General features: G+C 41.0%; 1 protein-coding gene across 2 annotated transcripts in view; it reads left to right on the top strand.

Moving 5' to 3' along the window:
* The window catches only part of PTPRE (protein tyrosine phosphatase receptor type E), a 139,052-nt gene that overhangs the window by 41,387 nt on the left and 81,347 nt on the right, over positions 1–16,318 (top strand). The window contains exon 2 of one of the 2 annotated variants that reach the window (XM_032226028.1): positions 8,381–8,403. The exons of the other annotated variant lie outside the window; for it this stretch is intronic. The gene's annotated coding sequence lies outside the window, so the exon portion shown is untranslated. The remainder of the gene's footprint in view (positions 1–8,380; positions 8,404–16,318) is intronic. 2 annotated transcript variants of the gene reach the window in all.

Genomic DNA, 16,318 nt, shown 5'->3' with positions numbered 1-16,318 from the left:
GACCGCCTCCTGCCATTTACCTCCCTACGACCAATTAGATCCCACAGATTAGGCCTCCTCCGGGTTCCATCAGCTAGCCAGTGTCGACGGTTGACCCCCCGGGGGAGGGCCTTCTCTGTGGCTGCTCCGGCCCTCTGGAACGATCTCCCTGTGGAGATTCGGACCCCCACCACCCTTCTGGCTTTCCGCAAAGCCGTTAAGACCTGGCTGTTCCGGCAGGCCTGGGGCTGATGAGTTCCCAGCCCCACTCGAATTGGTGCGTCTGTTGCGGAGTTTTAATGTGTTTTTTGTAATTGTTTGTCTTGTTTTGCTTTTGTTGTGTTACCCTCTTTCCCTATTAGTTTGTTAGCCGCCCTGAGTCCCATCTGGGAATAGGGCGGCATACAAGTTTAATAAACCAGAAACCAACCATAACCATATACATGCCACATTTCCTTCAACAGTTCTATTTGCAGTCACCTCGCAAGCCCAAGCTGTTGAATGAGGTCAGACTTTGATGCTTGCAAGTACCTTGGGCTCTGAAGAATGAGGATGCTTGAGGGATTTATTTTTTTTATGAGGGAATAATTGTGGTCACCCCACTTGAAGACTAGAGAGATAATTCTTTAATGAGGCATTGGGGTTATTTGCAAATAGCTAGCTTTAAGTATAATTATAAAATTCCAGAATTTATTTGTAGTGAACTGAAATCCATGTGTGTATACAAGATCTAGGGAACACAGTACTCATAGAACACTGTAGCCACATTTTACCAGGTTAAGTATCTTACCTACATAAACTACTCTTTATGTCATCATGACTCTGTTCCAGGAAACATCTGCTTGGAATCAGGAAGTTTAGTAATTACTTCCTTTCTTTCTTTCTTTCTGACCTCTGTGTATGTTTGAGCAAGGGACACAGAGGAGAAAAGATATGGGCCTTTATATAGAATGTGTAATTCTCCAAGATAATGTATTAAACAGCTGAGCTTACTTTTGATGGAAAAAAGATCTTGCAAGTCAAGAGAACTGTGTAAATTTACACGTGCAAAATCTCATTTTAATGTAAGTCTATGTAAACCAAATAATGTAAGATTATAGAACGTAATTTTTACTATATTGTTCCAAGGCAATATGAACACAAATCTTTCTGTAAAACTGAATAATTTGCTTGTATATATTTCCCCAATTCTAGAAACAAAGGCTAGTTTTGATATCAATACATTAGGGATAACTTTTCTTCCTTATTTCACTTAAGCCTAATTGCTAACCTTTCAGTTCTTATCTGATATATCAAAACTCTGTATCTTCATAAGACTCTAAATTGCATAATTAGAGATCAAAAGACAACATTATTGGTGATTTCTTTTGTACTTCAAAGAATAATATTTCCCTGGAGGAGGGGTGTTGGACTTTAAGGTATTATGATTGTACATGTATACTGCTATTTTTTCTTTTTTATGTATATTGAAATGGAATTATAAATACCATCAACACAAAAGGGAGTCTGCTCAGAAGCTGAAATACACCAAGTGAATGAGAGGAAGAGTGGGAAGCAGAGGAGAGAAGAAAGATTGGAAGAGAGGGACAGGAAAGAGGGTGAGGGGTGAAGATGAGGTGTATAAGGAGGAGTGGTAAGGGAAGAGAGGAGAAGGAGAAAGGAAGGGGAAGTAGAGTAGAAAATGATGGAGGGAAGACAGGATGTAGAAGAGTTGGAAGCAGAGGAGAGAAGAAAGATAGGAAGAGAGGGATAGGAGAGAGGGTGAAGGGGGAAGACGAGGTGCATAAGGAGGAGTGGTAAGGGGAGAGAGGAGAAGGAGAAAGGAAGGGGAAGTAGAGTAGAAAATGATGGAGGGAAGACAGGATGTAGAAAGGGGGAGGAGAGAGGGGGAAGAAAGTGTCGTATAAGGTATAAATATGGTGTATGGAGACCAGAAAAGCCAATAACTGGTTTTTTCCTCCCCTTTGGTAGGTGATGGTAAGATGAATTGATGTAATTACTTATTAATACAACATGATATTGACTATGTAATTGTATACATGTGATTATATGCTATGAAAATGGAAAATAAACAAATTTTCTATCGGGAAAAAAAGAATAATATTTCCCAACTGGCTTCATACCTACTCCAGGAATAGAACTCAGTCTCCTGGTTTCTATGCTAGGACCATACTAAAGTGGCTCTCATCTACCACCTGTGGCACTGATAAATAATGGACTGGAAATTTGGTTTATATTCCTGTATGCTATAAAAGGAGCATGAATAAAATCTAGGATTTCTAGTCTACTTTCCAAAGCTAACCTGGGAATTTCAGGCTTCCGAAACAGTATGTGGGGGGGGGGGGGGAAACACTTAGTGAGCCGAGGTGGCGCAGTGGTTAGAGTGCAGTACTGCAGGCCACTTCAGCTGACTGCTATCTGCAGTTCAGCGGTTCTAACCTCACCGGCTCAAGGTTGACTCAGCCTTCCATCCTTCCGAGGTGGGAGAGATGAGGACCCAGACTGTGGGGGCGATATGCTGACTCTGTAAACCGCTTAGAGAGGGCTGAAAGCTCTATGAAGCGGTATATAAGTCTAACTGCTATTGCTATTGCTAAAAGGTTAATGGAAATATTGGAATTGAAAATGGGCTATTGCATTTTATTTTCACTTGAGATATTAAGCAGTTTGTTTTTTTTTTACAGAAATGCTCTTTATATATTGCATAACAATCAACCGTAATTACATGGTTGTGTACCTAAATGATTTGGGCCTGTAGAAATCGCCTTCATAATTGTATATCTGGGACATTTGCTTCTCTCAAATTGAAGGTTAGTCACTTAGAGGTTTAGCAAAGGAATGAGAGCACATTGGGACTTAAGAGAATTCTGTAGGTAATGAGGGCAGTTGTATTATAGGAAGGGAAGAGCTAATCAATTTCATTCAATTCACCAGTTACTGGAACTATTTTCAGTTTGTTAAACTTCATAATACAGAATGATTGCTAAATGAGCTTTAGCTCCATGTCTTTTGGTGTGCTGCAAATGGAGCTGAAATTACTGAATCAGGTGTCCTGCAGAGTAACAACCTCCAAAATAGATAAATTCTGTAACACTCATAATAAAGTAGATCGGGGTGGGTTTCAGGCGGTTCGCGGCGGTCCCCGCGAACCGGTTGGTCAGCGAACCCAGAAGTAAGTAACTTCCGGGAACGCCGAGGGATCCACCCACCTGCCTGCGTTTCTTATCCGGTTTTGATGAGTTCTGCACTTCCACGCATGCGCAAAACGCATACAGCGCCTGCGCGATCCTCCAGGAGCAGCTTGAGCATCGCACATGCGCTAGTACGCATGCGTGCACTGCGCGCGTGCACGAGGACGCCGCCGGCCCCGTTCCAACCGAACCAGTTGGAACGGGGCGAGAAACCCACCCCTGAAGTAGATGCATTGCTACAGATTATTTTAGAGTTTGGATTGGTATCATCCTAATTCCACAGACCTCTGTGACTTAATTTCTTGGCCTATTTTCAGTAGAAAGAGGAAAAAAAGGAGGATTACATAATTTTAAAAACTTGTGGGTTTTGTTCAGATTTTATTGGAGTTATAAGGGAAGGAAGGGAGGATAATGTAATTAGAGGTTACATTAGATTAAAATATTTTTTCCTTTGCTACTCTTTCTCACACAAAATCAGATCTGGATATACGAAGGAAAATGATGTGCTTTTATGCTTTTCCAGTGGAAGAGAGGGAGGGGTCACGTGTGGGTTTTCTCTCAGTCTTTGGACAATCAGGCTTTGAGAATACCCACACGTGACCCCTCCCTCTCTTCTACTGAAAAGACACACTCAGGTAAGACCAACGTTCTTTCTGTCAAACAATGTTTTGGAAGTTTTTCTACTAGCATAGGTAGATAAAAATCTAGAATGTTATGTCCCTGAAAAATAAATGGACAAATAAATCCCGAAGGCTGCATTTTGGAGCAGCATACAAACATTCCTAAAACTTTAAATCAAACAACCCTGAATCAGATATATCATCTGTATAGTCAATCATTTTGTCTCATGGAGGTTATTTAGAGACTATTGGTAAGCTCATAGTAAGGTATGTGAAAATGGAATCTTCCTTGTATCCTTGAGAATCACATGTCTTCAGATTCTGGAATCAACATAAACTCTGTGACTTTGATAGCTTCATCTATAAATTTTAAAGCCTTGTGGTTGGTGCCATTGCTTTAGCTAACTTTGCATTCCTACTGCCAGGAGTTCGATCCTGAGCGACACAAGGTTGACCCAGCCTTCTATCCTTCTAAGGTTGGTAAAATGAAGATTCAGATTGTTGGGGGCAATATGCTGATTCTGTAAACATAGCTTTACAACTCTCTGTGAAGAGGACTTTGAAGTGGTACATAAGTCTATCGCTATCTTTTCGGTTCCACCACAAAACCGCGGACGACAAAATCGCGGTCGACGAAAGCGCGTATGTGACGTCATCACAGCGCGACTAAAAAGATCGAAAAATGTAAAAATAAAGCGAAAACCTTACCCTAACCCCCCCAAACCTAACCCTAAACCTAACCCTAAACCTAACCCTTAATCTAACCCTAACCCTAACCCTTAACCTAACGAAAAACCTAACGCTAACCCTTAACCTAACGCTAAACGTAACGCTAACGCTCTAAACCTAAACCTAACCCTAACCCTTAACCTAACCCTAACCCTAACCCTAAACCTAACCCTTACCTTTATGTGAATCGGCTTGCTGTAATTTAATTTTTATTTCAATTTTTCGATCTTTTTCGTCGCGCTGTGATGACGTCACATACGCGCTTTCGTCGACCGCGCTTTTGTGGAACGCGGTTTTGACGGGTCACGATCTTTTCATAAGGCATTAAGAAATGAAGGGAAATTAAGGGGTCATGGCTTTTGAAAACTACAAGGGGTATTTTTTAGACTTTTATATTCTAAAGGGTATTTAGAGTTGTATCTGTGAATAGCTCAATTCACATATACTGGTACAATAATTTGTTTAGTGACCATTCAAAGTTACAATGGCGTGGAAAAAAGTGACTTTTGACCATCTATCATAATTATGACCGTTGCAGCATCTCCATGATCATGTGATCAAAATTTGGAAGCTTGGCAACTGGCATGTATTCATGATGGTTGCTGTGTCCCTAAGGCAGGTGATCATCTTTTGCGAGCTTCTGACAAGCACAGTCAGTGAGAAGCCAGATTCACTTAACAACCTGTTGTGACTCAGCAGATGTCTTCTGTGAGTCTTTTCAGGATGCAAGATTAACACTGCAGCTGGGGCTGGGGAGTGGCGTGTTCTGGGGATAAAAGGACGGATGGTGCCACGCCCTGGTTGCAGGAGTCAACGTTCCTTGGTTCGTTCAACATTGATGGATTATCAATCGTGGATGTAAGATACACTTGGAAAAGTGCTTTGTTTTCTGTAACCCTGATTCAAGAAGATACACTTGGAGAAGTGCTTTGATTTCCGTAATCCTGATTCTTAGAGACTTTGGAAGAAGTGCTTTGCTTTCGTTTTGTTCAACTTGTGTTGCCGTAAGAAAGATTTGTTTTTCATTCCGGTATCTGGTCAGAGACTGTATTTATGTTATTTTTGGGCTTGAAGCCAGTCTGAGCCGAGAACTGATAAAGAAAGTTCCTTTTAAGTTTGTTTGCTGGCCGTTTGTTGACGAGCGGGGAAGGGGGGACAGAACACAACCATGTCACTAACTAAATAAGGGAAGCAATTCACTTAACAATTGTAAGGTTGTAAAATGTGGCAAATTTCACTTAACTGTCTTGCTTAGCAACAGAAGTTTTGGGCTCAACTGTTGTCATAAGTCGAGGACTACCTGTATATTGTTTATATCATGGTAGGCTAGGGCAGTGGTCTCCAACCTTGGCAACTTTAAGACCTGTGGACTTTAACTCCCAGAGTTCCTCAGCCAGCTAGGCTGGCTGAGGAACTCTGGGAGTTGAAGTCCACAGGTCTTAAAGTTGCCAAGGTTGGAGACCACTGGGCTAGGGATCTTGGAAGGGGGAAAATTTATATTTTTAGACCAAGTTTATAGTTGTTTATTATTGATATAATTCATCTACCCAATCTATTCATCATAGGTGGTTGTTGTGGGAAAAATTGGTGTTGGATATGTTTGCTGCTTTGAGCTATTTATAAATACTGGTACACTATGGTCACTATTGGGAATACTATATCTATTCTTTGAGCCGAGGTGGCGCAGTGGTTAAATGCAGCACTGCAGGCTACTTCAGCTGACTGCAGTTCTGCAGTTCGGCGGTTCAAATCTCACCGGCTCAGGATTGACTCAGACTTCCATCCTTCCGAGGTGGGTAAAAGAGGACCCGGATTGTTGTTGGGGGCAATATGCTGACTCTTTAAAGCACTTAGAGAGGGCTGAAAGCCCTATGAAGCGATATATAAGTCTAACTGCTATTGCTATTGCTATTCTTTTAAAAAAAGGTATAAGTTTGCTTATGCAAAATAATTCCACGTTGCCAATATCTGTCATGGATCAGACATCATAGCTATTCCTGCTTTAGAACATAAGAAACTGGTAGGTCCCATAGGACAAAACAAAGCTGATTTTCCTCTTCCTTTGTATATTAGATTTTTTGTGCATACCACACTATTTTTCATACTCTTACTCTTATTTTGAGAAGCATAATTCCAAATATATCTTATCTTAGTGCATGCAATTAGGTGTGGTATCTTTTGGATTCAGATAGGATAAATTATTCTTGGCCTAGATTTTATGTTTCATTAGAAATCAGACTTGTCTTGCTTGGGAAATCAACAGACTGCAGCAGACAACTTCAGTGGCTGGGTACAAAAACTCACTTAAGCAGATTTGTTGTAAAAAAAATTAAAAGCAAAATCTAAAGAAGTCATTAGGAAAAAAAAAGAATTCCAAAAACCACGGTGCATCAGATGGAAATCTATTTATAGTGAAATGAGTTCCAATCTTTTTCCTACCTACACAGTCTAACAGACTAATAGCTACTTTCTTGTAGGTGGAAGAGAGAGTTTCAATCTGTATTTTGTTTTGCTAAAAAGACCATCTGATATCATCTGATATATGTTTGCCGTTGTCATATATCATCTGATATATGTTTGCCATATCAGATGAACATCCTTCACATCAGTATACCAGTTCACCTACAAATGCGCGCTCGACAAAAGCGTGTCCGACGAAACCGCGGCAAGAAAACCGCAAGTTCTAAATCGCACCGACGAATGAGCGCAGAAGCACACCGACAACAGTGCGTTGACAGAAGCGTGCTCTAAACCTAACCCTAAACCTAACCCTGAACCTAACCCTGAACCTAACCCTGAACCTAACCCTAAACCTAACCCTGAACCCAACCCTGAACCCAACCCTGAACCTAACCTGAACCTAACCCTAAACCTAACCCTAAACCTAACCCTGAACCTAACCCTGAACCTAACCCTAAACCTAACCCTGAACCTAACCCTGAACCTAACCCTGAACCTAACCCTAAACCTAACCCTAAACCTAACCCTGAACCTAACCCTGAACCTAACCCTAAACCTAACCCTGAACCTAACCCTTACCTTAACTTAAATCGCGCTTCCGTCGGCGCGCTGTTGTTGGCACACTGTTGTGGGTGCGTTGATGATGTCATGGTTTTCATACCACGGTTTCGTCGCCGCGCTTTTGTCGTGCGCGCATTTGTCAGGTCACGCAGTATACCTAACCCAATCTTCATATGTTCATCTGACCTGCCCTATGCCATGCTTGATATCAAAGGGAGATGCTGTGGTAGACAAGAGGAGGTGAAAAATGCTGGAAAGATTAGTAAACATGCTGGTAAACAACCTGAGTAGAAAAAGATGGGAGATATGCACCAGTCTTGCCCTATTTGTTCTGTAAGATTGCCTACCACAATGTGTTTCACCTGAAACACAAAACAACAAAAACGCTTCAGATCTCAGTGTAGCTGAACTGAGAACTCCTGGGTTTATTAGTAAATAAAACACATTTACCATTTTAAGTTCAGCCCCAGTGGTCTGCAATTTTGTGACATTAGGAAAGGGGTTGGTATATGCAATCTCAGTTTCCCCTTTTCATCATGTGATCAACCCCTACTTGAACAACTCTTTTGTCAATTTATGTTGCTGTTCGTTCAGCCAAATATATATCTCTTTGTCAATTAGTACCTTTAACTGTTTCAAATTTCATGGGGAAGTGTTCTTTTTCTCTCTCTGGGTTTCACAAATTAAAAAAAAAAGCATATTAACTGTTTCTTCTAATTAACTTGAAGATAAACATGTGCATGTATAATTAATGGTATGCATAATGAGTTTTAAACAATTTTGTATTTTAAATGGGAGAAAGCAATAACATTTAAAACTATTCTCTCTCTCTTTTTGCAGCCTATAGCATTGTCTTCCATTAGGTGAGTACATTGTTTTAAGTTAACAATTACAAATTAATCACCTGTACTTTCAAATGTGTTCTGCTTTTTTTTTTTTTTAAGACATCTCATATTGATAAAGTTAACAGCTTGGGGGCTATATTTATATACATCGGTTTGACTATATTTAAATTTTGTAGATCAGCAGTTGTGGAGATTGTATTCATTAAGCTAGATTCTGAGTTGTGTTGAGATGTGAATTCTGAGGATAAACACACATATGGACGCACACCCCCAAGCATGCAACAGGATATACTTAAAAATAAAAGTGTTATATATCTCAGCTGAGAGATCTGAAGCCCATTACTCTGTGTGTGAGTGTGTGTGTGTGTGTGTGTGTGTGTGTGTGTGTGTGTGACCGCCTCCTGCCGATCACCTCCCATAGACTGATTAGATCACACAGGTTAGGCCTCCTCCGGATTCCATCTGCCAGCCAATGTCGGCTGGTGACTTCCCGGGGGAGAGCCTTCTCTGTTGCAGCTCCAGCCCTCTGGAACGATCTCCCCATGGAGATTCGGACCCTTACTACCCTCCCGGCCTTCCGCAAAGCCGTTAAGTGCTCCAGCAGGCCGGGGGGGCTCTCGAAATATCCAGCCCCTCGGAAATTGTGACTGTTGTAAATTTTAATATGTTGTTTCTGTATTATCCCCCCTCCCTTGTTTTATTGTAAGCCGCCCGGAGTCCTTCGGGAGCGGGCGGCATACAAATCAATAAAACTCTAACTCTAAAAAACTCTGTGTGTGTGTTGTGTATGAAAAATATGATATGCCACAGATGAGGTGCCACTGGGTTGGTGATGCCTAGGTGTATATCTCCATCCTGGAGAAAGTAAGTGATGTTGTGGATGTCCCTTCACAATGCCTGGAACAACAGGCTTCAATTGAACTCTGGACAGAGTGGCTGTGGAAGACTCAGCAGCCGAGTTTTGGAGTTTGGAAGATGGAGAAGAAATTATGCTCGGAGCGCGGTGGCGGTGACGGCGGCCTGACTCTGCAGGGAGAGCTGAGCCAGGGCATGGTGATGCTGGGAGGCATGCTTGCTGGGGGCGGAACAGGCGCTCGCGCAACCCCCTTCTCCACCGGGCAGAGCTCCATCCCTAATGTGCCAAGCCGTGGGAGCTGGGGGGGGGGGCGGGCAGAGCACCACGTGCCTTGGCGCCTTAGGGATACCCCCTAGGTCAGTGAATGGTGCTCTGCCCAGCTGGAGAGGGGGTTTGTCAGGCGGCTGCTTCGCCCCTGAGGCTCTGCCCGGCTCTTTCCCAAGGGAGCAGCTGCCTGGCAACCCCAAAACAATAAGCCCTTCCCCTATAACAGTGGTTCCCGAACTTGGCAACTTTAAGACTTGTGGACTTCAACTCCCAGAATTCTCCAGCCAGCTCTGCAGTCCACAAGTCTTAAAGTTGCCAAGTTTGGGAACCACTGCCCTATAATAAGCCCAAGGCCATATTTCGTGGGGCAAAAGAAAATAAAACTCTGTCTTATTTTCGGGGAAACACGGTAGTAAACTACTATGCTACAGTAGTTTAAAAATTAGTTAATGTGCTGGAAATTTAATATTTGATCATGCTATTAAGCTAGTCATGTAGGAAGTGTTGGGAAAAAGTGGTGTGCACACTTCAGTTAAAATCAAAGTGACAAGAACTGTTGCAAGCTGCTAGCCGTGTTTGAAAAATATCAAAGATCTGAATTTCTGTCCTTGTAGATTCAAATAGTATATTGTATTTCTGGAGCGCTCATTCTCCCCTGCCTTTCTTGACTCGAGACATTTCGTAATACTTAAAAAAAAAAAAGAACAAGAATTGCATAAAATCTGCAGCTGCATAGAAGAGACTATGAGCTGCAAAGCTAGTAATTTTAAAATCACTGATCAGAATGAAAGCTTCCTATTCCTGTAAGGGCGAGGAAATATTTTACACTAAAAAAGAACAGCCCTTTCCGATGACTCCCTTAAGCTGTTTCATTGTTTATCACATGACAAAGCAATTATTGCAGGGTGCAGAAGTCAAGATTTCCATTTATAAGAATGGAATTGGGTAAGGAAAGGGATGAAGAAAAGGAGGCAGGGAAAACCGCCAGTCTGCCTTTTCAAAAGAACTATTGGCCAGAATTTCCTGAAAAACAATTTGCTGATAAGGAGTTACTTCCAGTTTAGAAGCAAAATGGACTTCAGGCTGTTATTCATAAGAATTTTCATTAATGAAAAGGAGGTAAACATAGTAGTTTGATTTAATTTTATAGTGCTATCACTAAATGATGTGGGTGTTGAAACTTGAAAAAACAAATACAAGCAAGATAGCAATAGCAGTTAGACTTATATAGCGCTTCATAGGGCTTTCAGCCCCCTCTAAGCGGTTTACAGAGTCAGCATATTGCCCCCAACAACAATCCGGGTCCTCATTTTACCCACCTCGGAAGCATGGAAGGCTGAGTCAACCCTGAGCCGGTGAGATTTGAACAGCCGAACTGCAGAACTGCAGTCAGCTGAAGTAGCCTGCAGTGCTGCATTTAACCACTGCGCCACCTCGGCTCTAAGATGAGATATGTAAGTGATCTTTTATGCAAATAATACCTTTTCTATATGGGGAATTTGCCTTTGGGGCAGATCTGTGAATGATGATGAATAATCTGACCCTGAGTAAGGGACATTTTCTTGATTACATGGATTTTTTTAAAAGGTGCTTTTCTTAATATTCTTGCATTTTCTTATTAATTATAGTACTAAATGTACTTTCCTGTAAATGTGTATAATTTGCTTCCAAATTCCTTTTTTTCAGTTTTGTTGAAAACAGTATTTTAATGCATAGATCTTTCAGAAGTTTGCAGGAAAAGGAAATGGGACTAACAAGACTAAATATTAGTTCCCTGCTCCTCATTTTTATTTTATTCATTTATTTATCCTGAAACTGATGCTTCACAGTGGTTTGGTTTAAAAGATGCTAAAAGCACAGTAGTTGTTTGCAGTGAAAGTACAGGAAACAACTGTAATGCAGGGGGGAAATTACAACACCAAAACAAGCCAATATATTAACGGATAAAGTTTAGTAAATAATCAAAAAGGAGAATTATACTGTGGAAGAGACGGGATAGCAGAGCCTACTAGGAAAAGGTATATACAGATAATGCAGAGATGATAAAAAATTGCCAAATGAAAATCTTTATTTTTTTTAAAGGATGCTAAAAGAACAAAAAGGATTACTTTAAACTGTTCGGTCTAAAAGAAAAATAAAAGAATCATTCTGTCCCTTGCTCAGTCAGGGCAGCAGAATGCCTACAGCAGAGGTGGGTTCCTACCAGTTCGCACCAGTTCGGTAGAACTGGTTTGTCAAATCTACCGAACCGGTTAGAAGAGGTTCCACCAGAAAGCAGGCCACACCTACAGAAGAGGTTCCAAATTTTTTTGAAACCCATCACTGACACACACACAAACACACACACACACACACACAGACTCACAGACTCACACAGAGAAAGAAAAAGAAAGGAAGAAAGAAAGAAAGAAAGAAAGAAAGAAAGAAAGAAAAAGTGAGGGAGAGATGAAAGAAAAAAAGGAAAAAGGGACAGAGAGACAAAAGGAAGGAGAGAGAGAGAGAGAAAGAGAGAACACATGGGCGGCAAGCCACTCCCACCAGGTCACATGGCCAGCAAGCCACTCCCACAAAGGAGGCCACACCCACAGAGTAGGTTCCAACAATTTTTGAAACCCACCACTGGTAGGATTGTATCAAAGGCAAAATGTTTAGTCCCAGAAATGTTTGAACTAGTCTTCCTCAACTTCCTAATTGTAGTGCAATTCCTAGAAATTCAACTACTATCAAAATTCTGAAAATTCCAAGTATTTGCCAATATAATGCAAAGCCTAGAAAATGTTCTTTTAGGAAAAAAAACATAATTCTTTTAGAACATGTTTATCTGTAGTTCAGTATCACTCCCACAAAGGAGGCCACACCCACAGAGTAGGTTCGAAAATTTTTTGAAACCCATCACTGGCCTACAGGTAAATAAAGAAAAGGCAGAGCTACTCAAAACTCCCAAAATCAGATTGAAGTGGGAATAAATTTATTTGAAAGAGAGCAACGATGTTAGTATGTTAATTTCTTAAGGCTCCCTTTCACTTTAATGTTTTCCTTTTTGTTTGTTTTGGTATCACAATTTCATTATAAAATATAGGTAATGTTCAATTCATAACGGTTCACTTAATGATTGTTCAACGTTACAGTGGCACTGACTTCTGGCCGTTTTTCACAGTTACGACCTTTGCTGCATCCCCCATGATCATGTGACAGATAGTTGGCGACTGGTTCATATTTACGATGGTTGTTGTGTCCTTAAAGTCATGTGATCATCTTTTGCTACCTTTTGACAAGTAACGTCCATGGGGAAGCCAGATTCATTTAACAACTGTGTTACTAACTTATCAGCTGCATTGATTCACTTAACAACTGAGACGAGAAAGGTCACAAAATGAGGCAGAACTCACTTAACAAATATCTCAACAACAGAAATGTTAGGCTCATTTATGGTTCTAAGTTGAGGCCTACCTGAAATGTGTTAGATAATTGCTTTTATTCTTTATATTTTTCTATATTTCTCTTTTTTAAACTGCAATTTGTTTAAAAGAAACTTTGCAGGTTCTATGTCTGTGTTCGGAATTTTTATCTGCATTTCTCTGGAGACTCAGCTTTGGTGTTGAATGTCATTATGGTTGTCTAAGATAAGTAGGGTGAAGAATGTCAAAATACTGGCTTAGGAGACTTAGTTGTACATAGATGTAGATGCATACATGTAGAGCGATATGGGGTGTATCTAGATACACCCATGTTACACCCATCCTCCGCGAGCTGCACTGGCTCCCCATTGGTCTCCGGACGCACTTCAAGGTGCTAGTCGTTACTTTTAAAGCCCTACATGGTTTAGGACTTGGCTACCTGATATTATTCTGTGGGAAGCATCAGAAGAACAATGATTAAAATGTACTTCATCTCAGCTTGACTGATTAGTATGGAACACATTCTTGACTATATTGGCATTATTAATATTTAAATTGATATACTATTTAATAAGATGTCTCTGGAAGATTTATTTGTCATGCTGAGATAGTGAATTAAGAATCATATTCATTCTTGTCTCTTCCAGAACAATTTAAAACTATTTAGGACTGTGAGGTTGAGCTTTTCATCAACACACATTCTTAAGGCTCAGAGTGTTTTTATCCTTTAACTGCACTCCACAGAATTATTTGAAAAATTATATTGAAGTCCAAAAGTTATATTTGTTCCCCATAAAAATTGAAGCTAGTCAGTCAGAATTATTTTATAAACACTGAACAGGTACTTCCAATTACAGGTATTGGAAGGAAAAGTCCAATTTCCTTTAACTCACAGGGTAGGAGAAGAGACCGGGAAAGGTAGTTTCATATGCATAGTATTTATTTTTGTCTGCAGTAAAACACTAATACACTTATATCTGTAAGCTTCTTGGCTAAGCAGCTTCTTAAGTGGATGGCTAAAATGGCTACAGAGTAGGAAGTTATTGTTGGGCCTGTTGCAAAATCTGATACATGCAATATAATCTTCTTTTTTATGGCGTAAAATTGAGTCTAAGTTCTCTTCATTTCTGGTAGGGGAAAACTGCATATATGATTTTCCTTATTGACTTGGTATCTTGGTATAAACCAGAGTTCTCCAAAAAGAACCAGGGCCAATGAAAATACCCATTGTTATTGCTATTATTTGTTAAAATCATATTAAATTATTTTTATATAGTAAGTCTTTGGTGGTTGATGAACAATCAAATTTCCTGAAGAGGTTGAGAGCTTGACCGCCCTTGGTTCAAACTGAGTCCAATGGGATTAATTCAGAACATGTATTCAGGCTTAGTTGAAGTTTTTATTTAAAAATAGTTTTGGGCGGAGAGACACTTAATATCTGTGACCTTGGAGCACATCTCGGGCAAGGCCAACCATCAGGCCGACTGGTTGAGTCACGCGACAGTAGACAATGGCGAGTGGCAGCTCCAATAGCAATATTAGCAATAGCAGTAGACTTATATACCGCTTCATAGGGCTTTCAGCCCTCTCTAAGCGGTTTACAGAGAGTCAGCCTATCGCCCCCAACAACAATCCGGGTCCTCATTTTACCCACCTCGGAAGGATGGAAGGCTGAGTCAACCCTGAGCCGGTGAGATTTGAACCGCTGAACTGCTGATCTAGCAGTAGCCTGCAGTGCTGCATTTAACCACTGCGCCACCTCGGCTCCAACCTGAGTTATTCCAGAAAATCTGCCTCTGGTTCGGCACCCCACTGGTGGACTTGTTCGCCACACCGGCGAACACCCAACTGCCAAGATTCTTCTCCTGATTCCAGACCACAACTGCAGAGGGCACGGATGCTCTCGAGCAGATGGCCTCCATGCCTATTATATGCCTTCGCCGCTCTCCCACTCATCCCGGGGACCCTGAGGAAGGTAGTAGCAGAGAGGGCACACTTCATCATTGTTAGGAATATAATCTAACAATTGGGTTGGCAATATATAAATCATGTAACAATGCTATACCTGTTTCTTTAAATTATACTGTAAAATGTGATTGGTTGCTGTTTCCTCAATCGACCATAAGAGGGAGCCAGAATGACTGTTACCTCTCTGTTTGTTAGATGCTGGGCTGATCTGATCTGAGTGTTTTGGAAGCTGGCTGTTAGAAAGTGCTGTGAGCTATTGTAAGTTTTGCAACTGCTGGCAAACTTTGAGTACCAGACTGTTTGTATGATTATGGACTATGCTATTTGGATTACCCCTTAACTGAAAGACATTGATGACTGACTGTCTTATCCGTGTATGACTTGGACTGTTTGATGGACCATTAGTGGGCGGTAGGGACCAGGTTGACTACCACTGCCCTAGACAATTAGTAACCGCAAGGTCAAATTCTGCTACATGATGTAATGGAAGTGGAGGACAATGGTTAGCTGCTTTTGGAGGGGACGAAGTGTCTTCAGATTCAAAGGAAGAGATTTCAAGGTGTTCAAAACTCAGATGGTCATATTTCTCATATGATATATCTGCAGGAATTAGCTACTCTTTATTGAATGACCTCTCCTGCCAAACATCTTGGCTCTTTAGCTGTTAATGCTTTGTTAAAGAGCTTGGAGATCTGGCTCTGCCAGCTGGCTTGGGGTCCCAATGGGAGAATATCATGCCAAAAGTCCTCCTCCCCTCTACACATCCTGTTTCATCCTTCTCCATCTTCTCATTTATAATTAAATTATAATTTGCATTTTTATTGTTATTAGAAAGATTTCTTTTTAATGGTTTTATTGTTTTTAGTGTTGTAAGCTGCTCAGAGTCACCTTCTGGAGAGATAAGTGGCAAACAAATGTAATGCATACATATCTACATATCTACATTGTAGGATTCAGAGGTGGGTTCCTACCAGTTCGGACCTATTCGGTAGAATCTACCGAACCGGTTAGAAGAGGTTCCACCAGTGGACCCGGAAAGCAGGGCACACCTACAGAAGAGGTTCCAATTTTTTTTTGAAACCCACCATTGGCAAGGATCTTGTAACTTGACAGCTTTAAGACTTGCATGCTTCAATTCCAGAGTTTCTGAATAGCTACTTGGACCAACCTAAGTACTAATTCATAATTACAGATCCGGTACATGAGCGGCAAGCCACTCCCATCTGGTCACATGGGTGGCAAGCCACTCCCATCCAGTCACATGGGACTCTCACAAAGGAGGCCACACCCACAGAGTAGGTTCCAACAATTTTTGAAACCCACCACTGCTAGGATTGTATCAAAGGCAAAATGTTTAGTCCCAGAAATGTTTGAACTAGTCTTCCTCAACTTCCTAATTGTAGTGCAATTCCTAGAAATTCAACTACTATCAAAATTCTGAAAA

This window comes from Thamnophis elegans, chromosome 10 (assembly GCF_009769535.1).
Source record: "Thamnophis elegans isolate rThaEle1 chromosome 10, rThaEle1.pri, whole genome shotgun sequence".
In the NCBI taxonomy this organism is placed as follows: Eukaryota; Metazoa; Chordata; class Lepidosauria; order Squamata; family Colubridae; genus Thamnophis; species Thamnophis elegans.
This window is presented reverse-complemented; position numbering and strand designations above follow the sequence as displayed.